The 17,274-nt window shown below is 47.1% G+C and overlaps 1 long non-coding RNA gene across 1 annotated transcript in view; it reads right to left on the reverse strand.

The window, feature by feature from the left end:
• LOC109316511 overlaps positions 1–6,774 on the reverse strand; it is a 16,236-nt gene extending 9,462 nt beyond the window's left edge. Inside the window, exon 1 of the long non-coding RNA XR_002102862.1 lies at positions 6,308–6,774. This is a non-coding gene — a long non-coding RNA (uncharacterized LOC109316511). The remainder of the gene's footprint in view (positions 1–6,307) is intronic.
• Between the last annotated feature and the right edge of the window lie 10,500 nt (positions 6,775–17,274).

Below are 17,274 nucleotides of genomic sequence, written 5' to 3' on the forward strand. Positions count from 1 at the left end.
CCCTATGTATTTAAAAAAGGACTTCTTGTTGTCCTTGATCTGGGATGCTAGTCCCAGTTACATCTCCGCCTTGGCCTTCCTGACTGCCCCCCTGCATCCCTGAGCAACTGCAGTATAGTCCCCCTGGTGATGATACCTCCCTTCCATTGGGTGTACACCTCCCTTTGAGCTAGAAGCCATTCTTGGATGCTTCTGGTGAGCCATGGGGGCTTTTGTGCCCTCCTTCTCCTTTTGATCCATGTTGGGATTACCTCCCTTTGGGCTTGGAGGATCGTCTCCTTAAGGAGCAACCACTCTTCTTGGACACCTGGCTTCTCTCCCCTCCAGGACCTCAGTGCTTCCCCAACTATTCCCCTTAGCTCATTGAAGTCTGCCCTCCTGAAATCTAGGGCCACTGCCTTGCTGCAGGCCTTTGCCACCTTGCACTGGATGCTGAATTCCAGCAGGCGATGATCGCTGTCACCCAGGTGGTCGAGCACCCGCAGCCCCCTCACCAGGTTGTCACCCGTGGCCAGCACCAGGTCCAACAAGCCCTGGTGGGGCTGTACACCTCCTGGGTTAGATGGAGGTCCTGCATTCTGGCTAGGAACCTACATGAGCGGTCAGACCTGGCTGACTGCTCCTCCCAGCAGATGTCTGGAAAGTTCAGATCACCCATGATGACCACGTCCTTTGACCTAACTACCTCCATGAGCTGACTTAAGAATTCCTGGTCTAGCTCTTCCCCTTGGTTGGGTGGTCTGTAGTAGACCCCCACCGTTAAGTCTCTTTCCCCTTGACTATACCTTGTATAGTACTGCTGTGACAAGAAATTGAGATCCATAATTGGAATCCTGAAAGTCACACATGAATCCAAACCACCATGAAGAAAACCCATTCTGTCTTCTTCCATCACAAGTTACTACTTCCCTTTTTTAACAGGGCCCCTTCAGTCATCATTACAGGGAAAAAGGAACAGGGCCCTATAAGGAGAGGCTGGAAGTGACACCCCAGGAGCAGTAGAAAAGAAGAGCACCAGCAGCAAAGAAGGCAAAAGGGTTCTGATAGCAAACTAGGTAAGAGCTGTGTTTGGAGAAAGAAAAGAAGAGGCCCAGGGGAACTGACTGAGGGAAGCTTGGGAAGAACTGAAGGAGGCTCAGGGGTGGATGCAGAGGGAATGCAGTGTGTGAGTGCACCTCCTATCCACCCCCACTCACACCTTTCTAACCATGCAGCAGGAGCAACAGCTGGGGATGTTTTAAGTCCCTGAAAAAGGTAAGAATCCCCTCCCCTCTGTCTGATTCCCCTGTGTGTTCAGAGGCATATCCCCTCCCTGTCCCCTTCCCTTCCATTTCTGCTCCTGCCACTGTCATGGTCTCTGCAGCACTAAGGGTGAGGTGAGCTCCTGTCCTGCTCCAGCCAGGCTGAAATTAAAAACTGGGGAAGAAAAAACTGCCTGCCTGCCTGCCTGCTGTGCTGTCCTAGGCTGAGCCTCACCCCTGTGCAACCTGGATGGAGCAGATATGAAGTTCTCCTCATCCCCAGATCAGTAGGGATAGTGACTAGGGTGAGAATTCTTATCTTCTTTGGGGACTTAGAAAAGTCCCTGATTTCTGCTCCTGTGTTGAGGTCTGCCCACTCTTGGAGGGAGTGGGGGGGCTAGAAGCAATGGGTGAAGCCACCCCTGCAGTATTGTTTGCTGCTTCTGCACTCCCCTTTCCAAAATCCTGGATCTGCTTCTGGGGTGGCCTAAAAGGCTGCAAGGAAGGCCACTAGGGCTGCTCAGAAAGATTCAGGAATGTTAAAAGGCAGTGTCTGTCTTGTGGGAAGAAAAATGAGAGATCTTACCAAGTTGGAGAAAGTTCTAACTAAGAATGCAGCATACCAGGAGGTCCAGCAAAACCACAAGACCTGTCACCTAGGATCTCCTTCTGTCCAAACACCTGCACACTGAGTAAGATAGATATTTGTTAGGTGAGATAAACAGGAACACCAGGGGAGAAGGGATGGGTAGGGGTAGAACAGGGAACCCGGGCAACATTGTGGCTGGAGCACTGAGAAAGTATGTGTTACTATGCCCTTCCCACCTTTCTTCCTATCATACTTTGCATCCCAATCATCTTTTCATGCCTTTTAAGTGACTGTTGATAGAATTAATTCAAATAAGCACAGAAGCAGCCATCTGGAGACTTTGGGCCTGCCATTGTCACAATGATACACTGTCTCTGTGGGGAGGCAGGCAGAAATGGGATGCTAAAGGATCATGCTATAGCTTCTCTCAGAAGAGAGCATGTGTAGACATTCATTCTTCCAAAAGCAATTTTGACCCTGGTTGTTCCCACATTGGGATCAACCAACAAACTCTTCCAGAGTGGCCATTTTCGTTCTAGGAGAAAACTCCTGAATATCTGCATGTTTGTGGCTTCTCCTGGGAGAGCAGTGACACTCCCAGGAGGAACTGAATATTTGTACATGGCCTTAATATGTTTACCTCTTCTCATAAAGGTAAAATAGAATCTGTAGTTTGGCTGATGGTTAGTACTACCTTTACTTTCATTTCTTCTTCCATGCTCCAAGATTGAGAAGTCTGACTCTGCCACTGAAACTTAATGTGGCTTTTAAGACTAGCAGTGATTGATCAAATCCAAAGACAACAGGCCTGAAGCAGTGTAAAGGAAGACTTTCAATTTGTTTTTTCTAGCCACTTCCCTGCAGAGGAAAGGAGTCTGCAAGTAGCTATACATCAAGATCCTGAGATTAAGATTCTAGGACAGAGGTGGGTAAAATATGACCTGCGGGCTAGATCTGGCCCACCAAGGGATTCAAGCCAGCCTGTGGCAAGTCCTTTGGCCCCACCTAGCCCAGACATGGGGGACAGCCTGGGCTATAGCACATGCAGCTGGTCCCACTGCCCCTGGGTGCATGGTGGGGCAGAAGCAACACAGCAGCTGGACTCCATTTCCTGGCAACCCTGAACAACAGTAGACTCCATTTCCTGGCAACAGTGGTAGCCCTTTCTGGCTGCTACCATTAGTGTTTCTGCTGTTGCCAGACCCAACCCTACTGCCCAGACACCCCCAGCAAGTCCACCCTGTGCCTACCACAAGGAGACATGGAGACTGGCCTGGGTCCCCTGTGGGCAGGGTGCACTTGGCCAGGCTAATGGGATGGGGCTGTGGACAGGAAAGGAGCAGTGTCCAGGAGTAAGACAGATGGGCAGGGCTGGGGGCCAGGATTGCAAGGGTATGACAGTGCAGGGCCAGGGCCAGGGCCAGATCAGTGATCTGCTTCCTGCGTGTGCATGCCCATGAAATTGGTGCCCATTGCAGGGAGTGGACTGTGGCTCTGCCCTGGGCCCTGGCTCCATGCTGTCACTGTCCCATGATCCCAGCCCTGCCCATCCATCTTACTCCCAGACGTCACTTCCTGCCTACCTGTAATCCCATCACATCAGCCTGGCCAAGTGCACCTTGCCCATAGGGGTCCTCCTTCATGGAAACTTCACTCATCTACCCACCTGCCCTGTCTGATGCCCCTAGTCCTGGTTGTGATGGGTCCATGCCAGATAGGATCAACTGCCCCCCACCCTCCCTGCCACATTGGGCCAAGTCAGCACCTTCCTCCCACCTAGCCCACAACAGCTCACCAAAATTCTTAAAGTGGCCCTCCGACCAAAATAATTGCCCACCCCTGTTGTAGGAGCTAAAACTGCAGAAGCAGCAATGCTCAGCATTTTTACACCTACCGATCTACTCCTCTGTCTGCCCTGATTTTTCTGCTTAGCTGTACATCTATTACTATGAAAATTCTTCTTTGTAGGTCCTTCATATGAAATTTGGAGAGTAACAAATATCATGTATGTGTTTAATTAAAGATTAATTACAGCATGATTGGAGATGGCTATTGGTTGTGTGTTGCGCTAAGGTAATCCAATCACTTTACTGTTTAAAAATTAGAAAATAAGACAGCAGCATGAACATTGCAATAAATAAATCAGTTTCATACTTCATTGCATTAGGAAAAAAATTCTGAATGTGTGCTTTCTGGAGTTTATTTTCCACATCCACATGAGTCCCCCATTCTGGTACAATTTCTGGTTTGTGGAAATAGTGACTTGCTAGGAATATGAAGAAATTATTTAAATATGGAGACAATACCCAGATGTACATTTACTTTGGGTCCATCTCTTTTTAGTGTTGACATAATTTGCATGTAGTCCTGTGTCCTGAAATTTTTCTGTAACAGGAAAACATGCTCTTGAAGAAGGTGGTGCTGCCAAACTAAAGGAAAAATGAAGGACAAGGAAGAGGTTGGAGACAGCAGTAGAAAGGTGATGGGAAGAAGTTTTCTTCTAGTTCTAGATATGATTTAACAACGTACTTCATGCACATCTATGACCTGAAACATTTGGATTATCCCATTGAAACCAATGGCAATTCTTGAAATATCTCCTCCCTCTCCCTGTCCCCTTTATAAGGCCAATATAAAGGATTTTAGAGGATGTGGTGAGCTACAGAGGGAAGAAATTATGTCCAGAAGATGAACTAGAGGGCCCTGGCACACTGAAAGGCAAGCCTTATGATCTACTAGATATCATTACCATATACGATGCAGAGAATGAATCCACACAAGACTCTATGTCACCATAGCGACGAGCTATGGTAAAGTATCTCATTCCTATGGTGACATAATGTTGGGAGGCACAAACTGTGATGCTGACACTACTACACAGTAGTAATGAGCTACTGCACAGTAGGGTTGGAAACAACCCATGCACCTCCAGGACTGTGCAGTAATGGTGGTTTCTGTGTAGTCATTTAGTACTTGCTTTAGCGTGTTCCATTACTGTGCAGTCCTGGTAGTGCACGAATCTTTTCCAGCCCCATTGTAGAGTAGCAATGAGCTACTGTGCAGTAGCAATGAGCATCAACGTAACAATTTGTGCCTGCCAACACTACATTGCTGTATCTAATCACTATGGTGATGTAGCATCTCCTGTAGACATGCCCTTTGTGTTAAAGCAAGTACTAAATGACTGCACAGTAGCAACTGCACAGTCAGGTGCTCATGTAGACATGCCCAGAGAGATGTGGATGCTTATACTCATGCTGGGTAAAGTGAAAGCAGTCCTGCTGCTTAGCAAGCTACACCTTGATCAGGCTATAATTACACCAGTTTGCCCACATAGCTAACCTCCAGAAAACAAGTACTTCAACTAAAAGCAATGGACTCTGAATTAGAAACACTGCTGAAGTAAGGGTCATTCACAGTCACCATGTTTTAAGTTTGTGTTTAAATTAATATTTTAACATTTTTAAATCTTGCCTTTTTATTTAATCATAAAATGTAAATGACTTTATACAAATGTAGAAATTCCAAAGTAATGTAAGTATACCTTAACTGGAAGGAAACACTGAAGAAACCTTTTAAAGGGTGTTTTAAAGTTTTATCCTTCCTCTTTTGGTGAGGAAACCTTGGTGGGTGGGTGACCGAATGTGTGTGCACTTCTCAGTTAGAAGATAACTACACCTTTGAATTCAGGAGGTGTTTCTCCATTGATTGACTTCAACTGCATAAAGAAGTTAATGTTAACCACACTAGAATATTGACATTAATAATTGGGTGAATGGAAGTCCCAGTCCCCCAAAATATCCCAAGGTATGTAGGCCAACTCATCCAGAACAGCTCTACCCCAGTGCTATCTGTGTACAGCAATCCAAGGCACAATTGGCAGGCACTCATGTTCTCCATTCAGATAATGACAGGACTGTGTGTGTCTATATTTTTATGTGTAGGCAGTCCCCAAAATAGAACTCTTTTTTGCAAAGGCAAGAGCTGATATTATCAGGTGCACAGGGGGCATCACAGCAATTGTGAAAGCCTTACTAGGTTCCCAGTGTGGCCTGTTAAGCAAGGAAAATTTCCCTGCAGATGTTCCAGGGAATTCACAGTAATTTCTCACTACATATTGTGCGTGCTACAAGATATAAATAAGCTAATTCAGTTTAAAGATCAAGCCAGCTCCCCTCCCCACAGCAACTATGTAATTAGAGAGCCTACAAAAGCAACTTTATAGTGAAAGCTGCATTGAGATTTACACATAGAACAGCACAAAGATCTCATGGTTTCACACATTAATGTCTGAATTTAGTCTCTATATTTGGCACACTAACTCCTCAAAGTATAATTACATTTTTCTTTTCCTTGTAAACTAATTCTAATTCTTTCAGAAGTATCTGTACTTGAACAAATGTGGAGTGTCATGAGCATGGATGACTGGTGCCTCCTAAGTCTGGGAGTGGGGTCCACTGGATTGCTGAGCCCAAACTTCTGTGGCTGGTGTTTCCAGGGGATGCACGGCCAATCTCAGGGGGTGCACGTGCACCTCCGTGCACCCTCTACACATCACCAATGACTGTGAGAGAGACCCTGAAGCCAGGAAACAATAAGAACAGAACTCTCAAGAATGATTTACTCATGATCAAGGCAGTATAACTTCATGGTGAACAGGATCAGAAGCAGATGGGACCTCTAAAACAGGGGTGTCAAACTCATCCCAGGCTGGGTCTGGGCCACAGGGTCCCCTCTCAGGCTGGATCTGTGGGACCAGAAGCAACTCCTGAGCCACATTTAAGGCAGCAGAGTGTGCCTGGGACTGGATAGCAGCTTGAAGCTGCATTTGGGCAGCAGTGCAGTTGTGAGGGCAGGCAGCAGCATGAGGGTGCATTTGGACATTGGCCTGGAGCAGGGGGTGGGCAGTGATTCAGGGTACTAGCAAAGCGGCAGCATGGTGCTGGGGGGCGTAGCAGTTGGAGCCTGTATCCAGGTAGAAGCACAGGTCTGGAGGTGTAGGGCTGCAGGCTATGTTTGGGTGGCAGAGTGGAGCTGAGGAGCTGATGCTGATGGCCATATCAATCAGGGTCTAGGGACCCTAAATTCTGCAGCACACACTGCCCCCTCCCTCCCAGCTAACAGTAGCGCACTGGACTACCGGCATAAATGGAATGGTTCTGTAGGCTGGATTTGGCCCACAGGCATTCATTTGACACCTCTTATCTAAAAGCATTAACGTCTTTCCATCACCAAGAGAACATCCACTGCAATAAATGCAGTCTAAATAGGTGTAAAACTAAACTGAGTGAAGTTGAAGGAACCTGAAGACTCTGGAATGGTGTTGCTATTGTTCTGCTGCAATTTTTTGCCTATCTTCCCTCATATAAAAAAATAATTACACAGGACAATAACATGTAACACTGTCAAGACCAGCAAATCAGTAGTTTATTGTAGGCACTGCCAGAGAAGAGAATATTTCCTGATGCAAGGATCTGAAGAAGGAAGGAGTAGCAACTATAAGTCATTGGCAGGCATTAGATTCTTTCTCCTGCCTTTACGTGGCCTTATGCTGTTGACCATGAGAGCAATGATTATGTTTAGAAAGAGGCTTGGGTACTATCACTTTTCTGTTCCTGCCCATTGCTAATCTCCCTTTCCTAGGGTTAGTGACTTACTCCGCACTCCTGTCCCACACCCCACCACACACATTACATAATTTCCCATTATATCCTGCAGTAGCCATAATTGCTACTGTTTTGACATATAGAGTCAAGCAAGGGATGAACAACCATTCTCCAGAATAGTAATATTTACTCAAACTTAAAAATGAATTGGATTACAGCAGCAAACTGTACCCAATGCTGAGCATAAAAACAATGTAGAAACTCCATCTGGTGCTGTTCATTTTGTTGCTGTTGTGGTGGTGGTGGTGGTTGTTAATGATAATACTAATATTATTGATGGTGATGATAATACAATATTTATATTACAATCACAGTCACAGGGGCTCAGGATGGGGTCATCATGATAACCTCCTAAATGACCTAAACAGTCAGGGCCCTACATAATATCGAAGAGACTGCCTATCCCATTATGATCCCAAAGGTTAGCTGAGAGCAACTTCCTGCATCAGTACAAGTCTGCTTGGCAGAAATGCATGGGAGATCATTCCTTGCACTTACTGAGATATTATTTAGTTGGTCTCTGTTTTATTTTTGTATTCTGGTTGCTCTTTTACAGTTGCTCTGTTCTCTTACTGTAAACTGCCCCAAGCCTTTGTTGGGCCAGGCTGCACATATATCACATAAATACATAAATAATAATCTGTACAGAGAGTTCTTAGCTAGAACAGGGAGGAAATGTAATGAAAAGATGGTTAACAGTGTATAGTATAGTATAGTCCTATAGAATGTATAACACTATACTATATGTAACAGGGAGACATCACTCCCCATTACTTGAGTACAGCGAAGAAAGAAATTTACCATGAAGACGATGAGATGGCAAGGAACACTGATGTCGTCAATCAGTGTCGGGAGTGTTAGCTGCACCTGAAAGACACAAGATATTGATAACTGAGTAACCAGAAATGATGGGGATAAAACAGAGATGAGTGGGACAGCGTCAATCCCCTGGAAGGGAAATCTGGAGTCATGGATTTGATGAAGGTGATAATTTTCATGCAGAGGCATGAAAGTGATGGAGCTCAGTATTTCATGAGAATTGGAGGCACAGAGGTGTTGGCTGAAACCAAGGGTTGATGAACCCCAACTAAGGTAATAAGAGATAATCAGAGACATTGTTGTGAGTTACCAGATTAGATAACAGAACTGTAAAGACTAATCTAATTTCCTAGACCCGAGTTGGGGGATATAGACAGTCGAAGAAGCTGCTCTTTTTCTTTTCTTTCCATTTTGGTTTATAAGGGCATTGCTATGAGCTAAGCACGCCTGCAAAAACTGTAAATCAGTGTCTCTTTTGGAGTGGGCAGACCTCAGAGTCACAGTGGCACTAAGCAAGTTAAATATAAGACTTTTCAACTGTGATGAGCTCACAGAGTTACCCATGTGGTTTTTTTTCTTCAATTGACTCCCATCAAGGTGTGGCAGGAAAGTAAGCCATGGGAGAAACTCTGAATCATATTTTTTACCTTGACTCACTTAGAAATAATACTCTCTCACACTATACTATACTATGCTATGCAATGCTATACATTATGTATAAACCTATAGAACAGAGGTTTCCACCACTGGGCTGCCAGGCCACAAAGGGTTGACTGCTGGATCATGGCATGAGCCCCATGCTCAGACACCCATCCACTCATCCAGGCGAGCCGCTTCTGCCACTGGCAGTGACATAAGGGATTAAAGCTGAGGGGCAGGGCAGCCCTGGGAGTAAGGCAGCTGGCTCCATGAACCCTGTCCCACTTCCATGCCTGTCCACAGGGAAAAAAAGGTTGGGAACCACAGCTATAGAATATATAGTATTATAGACCAGCTGGGTGTAGTTGGAATAGATTTTCATGCTTTTTATTTTTCTGAATCATGTAAACAAGCAGGAATAGTAATGTTTACTGTTCACTGGCTAGCCACTCCCAGTTGGCAGTTTACTGTAGGCATCACCAAAGAAGAGAATATATCTTGATGAGGGATCTGAAGAAGGACAGAGTAGCAGCTTTAAGTCACTGAGAGATGCTATATTTATCATGCAATAACCATGTTCATTGTTCAACAAACTGTGATATGCCACATGTTGAACCAATTTATCATGCAATAAAAATGGCAAAAAAGGCATTGTGGCTGGTTTGTATCACACTAATTTAAACATGTGGCATAGAGCATTCTGTACCCAGCATGCAGGCAACCAACTTTGGGAACACCATTTAACAGTTTGGGGAATGGGCAGTCAGCTGTACACCCTAGCAGATACACAGTGGGATCTGAGGAATTTTATCCAGATCCCAACAATCCTGTACCCTGCCATGACAGTTCTTGAATATCTGGCAGAGCAGTATACCCAACTTTTGAAATCTAAAATAAAATTCTTCACATCCCATCACATGATTACCAGGGACCTTTAGATCAGTCTAAGAAAGTATTTCCATGTGAAAGAGGCAGCATGATAGAAAGCCCAATGAATTTATGTGGGATAATGGCAAACGGACATCTGGTGATGGCACTGTTGGCAGAGTGGAAGGATGGACAAGACAAGGTATAAGGTCACACATACAAAAAGGAATGAAATTATAACTAGACTTTCAACTAGTTTAAGGTATGTACATGAGGAAGGGATGCTATTGGAGGGATTTAAGAGCAGGGTGACAGGAGAACATCACTTCAACATTCTGATCCCTCTTCTAGCTCAGACTTGATGATTTGAAGTCTTGGTTCTGATCTTCAATGCTGCCAATTTTCTGAAGCCCAGCTAGCAAGCACCTGTCCACAAATTACAGGTATCCTTCCTTGGGGCAGATCATCTTACAAAGCTCAAAATAAAGCATGTGAGAGTTAAAAGTAAAGTATTCTCAACTGAGGGATTTTTGTTGTGAACCAACTTCTTTCAGAAAGTGGAGCAATTCAAATCTTACATAATACAAATCCATTTTATTTAATGCAGAATTCCTGTCATATGAAGAATTGCAAAGGAAAAATAATTATATTCCACTGTAATGTGATATCTAAACCCCATATCAGAGTTGCCCTGAAACGATCAATAAAAGGCCTACCAGAAAAGCAGGTGCTATAAAAGTCTGCAGCCTAAGAGGAAAGGTAACCATAAATTGAGGGTGGGGGGAGAGAGGTGATTGGTCTTAAGAAGTACCAAAAGTATAGTTTGACAAAAGCTGCAAAGAGAGCAACATAGGGAGAAAAGCTTCTACAAAAGGAAAATACAGAGAAGATAAGAAGCAGCCCAAGGATATGCGATAGCTTTTTAGGGTTTTAAAAAAGCCTTTGGTCTGGTCTCCCATGACAGTCTTATAAAAATCTGGGGGATTGTGGGCTGGCACAGTCCATGGTCAGGTAGGTTGGGAACTGGCTGAGGGGTCAAACCCATGAAGTATTAATGGATGGCTCTGTATCATCTTGGCAGGAGGTGGCCAATGGTGTCCCATAGGGTTTGGTTCGTGGCCCTGTGCTGTTCAATGTCTTTATCAATGATTTAGATGAGGATGTGGAAAGCAAGCTGACCAAGTTTGCAGATAGTACTAAGTTATGGGGAAAAGCATTCACACTAGGGGATAGGATGTGGATCCAAGCAGACCTGGACAAGCTGGAAAGGTGGGTGGAGCAGAACTGGATGCAGTTCAATAAGGATAAATGCAGAATGCTTCATCTGGGGAGAAGTAACCAGTGACATGTGTATAGGTTAGGAGGAGATGTCCAGGCCAGCACAATGGCTGAAAGGGACCTCAGGTTTATGGTTGATCATAGGAGGAACATGAACTGCCAGTGTAATGCTGTAGTCAACAGAACTAATATTATACTAGGATGCAGTAGCTGATGCATCATGAGTGGGGCTAAGGAAGTGATATTTCCTTTCTATTCAGTGTTGATGAGACCACAGCTGGAGTACAATGTCCAGTTCTGGACATCACACTTCAAAAAGATGTGGAGAATCTTGAAAGGGTCCAGAGAAGGGTCACAAAAATTAAGGGCCTGGAGGACAAACCTTATGAGAAAAGACTAAGGGATCTGGGATTGTTCATTCTGGTGAAGAGAAGACTGAGGGAGGACTTAGTGGCCATCTATAAGTATGTAAGGAGTAAATATCAGAGGCTGGGAGAAAAAATGTTTACTAGGGTGCCCCAGGGGAAGACAAGGAGCAATGACCATACACTGTTAGAGGATGGTTTCAGGTTGGATGTAAGGAAGAAGTTATTTACAGTAAGGGTGACCAGAATCTGGAATAGACTTCCCAAGGAGGTGGTGCAGTCCCCAACCTTGGAAGTCTTCAAAAAGGAGACTGGATAAACACCTTGCTTGGATCATTTAATCTCAGCAGTATTCTCGCCCAGAGCAGGGTGGTTCGACTTGATGATATTTTGAGGTCCCTTCCAGTCCTTAATTTCTAAGATTCTATGATTCTAGGTAAGGCTAGGCCTGATGGTGGAGTCATCTGACTCAGGAGGAGGGCTGGGCTTGGACATGATATATGCCCAGACCCTGGGCAGATTTAACAGTAATTATATTGGAGGCTACTGAAAGAATATTGTTTCAGCAGGATGACTGCAGTTCTGAAAGGTTAGCATGGAGAATAATAGCTAGAGAAGTCTGGAGGTTTGGGATGAAGGAGGTTCCTGGGGACCCGTGCAGGGTCCAGAACCCAGAGACAGGGGCTGGGACCTGGCGAGGGGCCTGGGTGAGCCCAGAAAGCAGGGTTGTGGGTAGGGGACCTATCAAGGGGCCAGGTGGGGCCCAGAAAGTGGGCCTGAGTGCATGGGACCTGACGAGGGGTCCAGAGCCCAGAGAGCAGGGCTGAGTGTGAGAGGGGCCTGAGAGGGCAGATCCATAGATGAAAGAAAACTGACTGACAGCTGGAGGACTGACCCACAGAATCTTACTGGTCTGGGTGGGTTGAGGACCTAGGATAGGCCAAAGGTCCAGGAGAGACCACTGCTGGAGCCAAGGGAGCCTGGAGATCTCACTGCTGCAGGTAGGGCCAAGGCCTAGGGTAGGCTGAAGGTTAAAGAGGATCACAGCCAGAAAAGAAGGGGGTCAAGGGACAGGTGGCCTAGGATAAAGATGGCTGAAGCAGGGTGGTCTGAGAGTTTGACAAAAGGGATCTGAGAGAGCACCAGGTTCAAGGGGATTCAGAGGTAAGACTCAGTTGGGGCCAAGGGGGTCTGGAAGTCTATAGCTCAAGAGAGGCAAGAAATGGCGTTGGAAGCTGGCAGGCCAGGAAGGGCATGTGACATTGGGGGGATCCCAGGAGGGGCCAGGACAGTTAGAGCAGGATAGCCTAGAGACTGGTGCTGGGTGAAACTGCACCCTACTGGAGCTGGTCAGCATGATGGTCACTGACAGATGGGGCTTTCTATGGTGGGACAACCTCCATGAAATGCCACATGTTGCCACCCCAAGGAAAGGTGAGTATGGGGCACCTGAAAGCCTCAGCTTCCACTGCCATGTAGGTCACCCTGTGGAGGAGGAAGGCTAAAGGGGAAGGAAAAGGAAGGGAAAGGGCAGGACTAGAAGGGTTTGGAGGCTCAGAGAAGGGCCAAAGGAGAGACTGATAAGAGACCAGAAGGGTCTGGTAGCACAGGACAGGGCTGAGGGACAGACTATGGGGTCTGAAGGCCCAGAGAGGGAGCTGAGTGAGTAAACAGAGGAGATCAATGAGGATGACATCTGCAAGGCTTGGAGCATGATATAAGGGTGGAACAGAGACATGTCATTAGCTCATAAGGCATAGACCACAACCACCTGATGGTTGTTACAGCAAAGTCAGGGTAGTATCCCACATTTTAAACAACCAATTACATCAGGGCATGATGATGGTGAGAAGGACTGCCTATAAAGTGGGTAGAAGATTTTTTTTTTTTTGCCTCCAGGGGCTTTATGGCCACTGGAGACTGTACCCTGTGATACACTGTTAGCACAGTGTATTTGTGTAGCAATTCACTTGGAGCCCTATAGTTTTACTTTAAAAAAAGAGAAGAGCCCTGAAATTTCTACAGTATGATCTCTGTTCTATTATAAATTATTTGACAGGCAAAGTTTTATATAACAAAACAACCCAACCAAACAAAAAACAATTCTCCATTACTGGTAGCTTTGTATGTAGTTTGCCTTCCCATACAAACTCTAGAGTTAATACAAAGCAATTTACTGGAACAGTCCAAACAATACAAATGAGTCTTAAGTGAGACATTTCTTATCAGATGCTAATACAGACTCAACATACTCCATCCTAGAAATGGTGCAGGCAAGTCACTTCCCTTGATTAAGATGCTTTTAGTGCAGTTACCCAGTATATACCTGGAATGCAAAAACAGTCAAGTTTTAGAAAGAAAAAGTAAAACCCCACCAGAAATTGAATGTTCTTCTTTTAACCTTTTTTTAGAGGTCTCCCACCCTCCCCCCGTCACCCCCATATGACTTATGCTGTTCCAAGGCTCTGACATAAAGAATAATAAAAGATGTGCTGGTTTCATAGGAATGCCTGGCAACTGTCTTAATGCATATTATAAACATAACTGAAGTCTCTCACTAGCCCTCTGATGTGTCTTAGAGATGTAAGTTCGGCAAAGGTATTTCTTTTAGCCTGTGGCTGTAATCTACTGGGCCAATGAATCACAAAATTGCTGCTGTATCCTTCATACCAGTTTTTCTCCTTCCTGCTTACTTCTCCCCTTCAATAGCTGTTACCCACTCCTTTCCAGCCCACCCTTTCTAAGTCAGTTGCTAGGAGCACCAGACACTAAACACTGGCAAAACAGAAATAGCATCTGCCCCTCACTGTGCAGCAGACAAACAAAATGTCAAGCCTACTGGAATGGTGCCATGTCTGTATTGTATCTGCTCACTAGGGCTGTGCAGACCAGGTAATATTCGATTCGACAGCCATGTCGAATATTAAACCGGGTCCCGCTTCGATTTGCTGTCCGCTTTGAGTGGAAGCGGGTCTGCTTTGCCTTGAGGTCAAAGCTCAGTTGAATATTAGAGGTGCTTTGACTTCCCCATAGGCTATAATGGGGAAGGTTGAAGCAGGCTATAACTTAGCATTTCTTGTCTAATTTTGATGAAACTTGCAGGAATGGTAGCTCCTGAGGAGCCCACAAAGCCTGCCAACATTCAACAAGATAGGTTCAGGGGGTTCAGGGAAACAGCACCCCAAATTCTTGAGAGAAAACCTCCAGTGACTTCTGTGTGGAAAGCCACAGGGAGCCCAAAACTGCAGGCTTGCTAGCCCCTGAGGAGCCCGCAAAGCCTGCCAACTTTCACAGTGATAGGTGCAGGGCTTTGGGAGAAACTGCACCTTAGGCTGCTGACAGACAAAACTCGTGATCCAGACGGAGTGAGGAGGGCGGCATTCGCTCTGTCTGCACCTGGCACTTGGGGACCCCAGCAGTGGGAGGTTCACCTTGAGGAACACCAGCTGCTCCACCAAACCAGGATCCAAGCAGGTGCGGTGGGGTGTCACAACATCCGTAGCCATGCTGAACACCCTCTCGCTTGGCACGATGGTCAGTGGACAGGACAGGTATTCCCGGGCAACTGTGGCCAGATCCGGCCACATCGGGCTGCGGGTTGCCCAGTAGGCCAAGGGGTCATAGTCCAGGGGCTCCACAGGTCTCAGCAAAATAGGCAGACACCACGGTGTGAGGGTTGTCTGCCTGATCCTGGGGTCTAGTGGGTCTGGACCCCCTAATATTTGCCATGGCCTTAGCACATACTGGCTCGTGGATGGTGGGCTGGGTTCAGGCAGTGGATCCCCCTGTTCCACTTCCCCCTACCTCCGCCGTTCCGCCTCTGTCACTTTCTTAATAAGTACCTCCCTCCAGTGACTCAGTGTATCATTATCACATATGGTGGCCTTCACCCTTGGGTCCCAGATGGTGGCCAGCATATGCACTGTGTTGGACCCCAAGGGTTCAAGCCTTTTCCTGAGGCCCTCCTTCAGCCGCCTCACCAGTGCCTGCACATCTGGTGAAAGCAGCCTGCCCCAGCCAGGAACATCAGCCTCCCGGAAGCTCTCCACTTGGCTGCAGAGCTCCTTCATTATGGGGACCACCTGGCTGAGGAAGGCATCAGCAGCATTGAGGGTCTCAGTGGCCTCAAGGAAAGGCTTGAGGACTAGCAAGATCCGGGAGATGGCATCCCACTTAGCTTTGGTCAGAGGGCCGCTGATCCCAGTCTCCCTAAGCAAGGCTTATGGATGGCCTTCTGTTGCTTCACCGGCCTCTTGTGCATCAGGTATGTGGACTCCCACCAAGTCTCCACGTCCTGGATGATTCTGTGCTGTGGGACATTTAGCTCTGCTTGTTTGTCCTGCAGCATCTTGCCTCCCTTAATGCTCCAGTGGAAGTAGCCTGCCACCTTCCTGCATCTGGAAATGAGCCTGCTGGTGTCGCTGGCACCATAACCGGCAGCCCTGTCCCCCTCCAAGGCATCCTTCACAATCAGATGTAAATTGTGTGCCACATGGCGAATACCAGCAAAGTTGGCATTATGGACTGCCTTGACTATATTGGCCCCATTGTTGGCGACCATGAAGCCGTGGATGAGCTCAGCCTGCCCAATGCCCAGCCACCCCTGCACCATGCGGTTCACGGTCCCCCTTATCTCTGCTACTGTGTGGGACTCATCCATCACCTTGGCGTGAAGGAGAGCCCACTGATGGCCTGACTGGCCACACCAGTGCCCTGTGAGGGAGAGGTACGCATGATCTCCACCCCAGCTGCTCTAGATGTCCAAGGTGAAGCGTACGGTCACCTGTGGACCTGCCTTGTGCAGCTCCTCCCTCAAGTGCTCCCTGCATGGTTCGTATAGGGAGGGCACCACTGTCCTGCTGAAGGTAGTGTGTGGGGGTACCTGGTAGGATGGAGCCAGCAGTGCCAAGAGCCGCCTGAACACTGGCCACTCAGCAAAGGTGAAGGGCTGGCCATCCAGAGCAAGCATCTCCCCAGTGGTCTGGGTGACCTTGCTCGCATTTGCAACTGGTCTCTTTTGCCCCCCATGTTCCAGGGTGCCCTGCCTCTGCTGTGGGGGGACAGTGGCTGTGGAGCGAGTGGGGGCTGTTCCTGTGGCAAAGGGGTGGTACCTGTGGAGATGATTCAGCATCCCCAAGGTGGTCATGCACTTTGTTCCCTTGCCCTGGCTGATTTTGGCTTGGCAGTGCACGCAGATAGCAAATGCAGGATCATCTGCCAGCTCATAATGATCCCAGACCATGCTAGTACTAGGCCTTTCCCTCTGGTGTGCGGGTGCATCTCTGGATGCTGCTGAACTCTCCCCCTCTTCAGCAGTCAGAGGCACAGCAAGAGAAAGAGCAGACTCAGCTGAGCTGCTTGCCTTCACCTGTACAGAAGCACCTTCTGAAGTGCCTTCTGGGAAAGACCTCATGGCTTGAAAGGAAAAAACCTGAGGGGTGTCAAGCACAAACTCGACTGATTCCCTTTCCTTCCCCAGAACTTCCCTTGCCAGGGCACTGATATCCAGATCCAGCACCAGCTCTTCTTCTGGCACTGGGAGGCTCAGCATAGGCAGTGACACAGGGGTGGAGTGTGCTGCTGTGCTGGTTGAAGTTATGGTGGGAGAGGTTGTGGCTGCTGTGTCTGGACATGAGAGTCTCAGGCACAGGCAGTGGCTCTGGTGGCACTGCTGCTCCCCTGTCTTTACTGCTTGTAGCAGCCTCATCCCTTGTAGCGGAAGGAAAGAGGCTGTGTGTGAGTTTGGTGGGGGGAGAAACTGCAGCTTTCCCGCTTGCAACCCCCCTTGCTCCCCTTCATGCAGGCTGGCC

The sequence above is a fragment of the Crocodylus porosus genome, unplaced genomic scaffold (assembly GCF_001723895.1).
Source record: "Crocodylus porosus isolate Cpor-Errol unplaced genomic scaffold, CroPor_comp1, whole genome shotgun sequence".
Classification (NCBI taxonomy): domain Eukaryota; kingdom Metazoa; phylum Chordata; order Crocodylia; family Crocodylidae; genus Crocodylus; species Crocodylus porosus.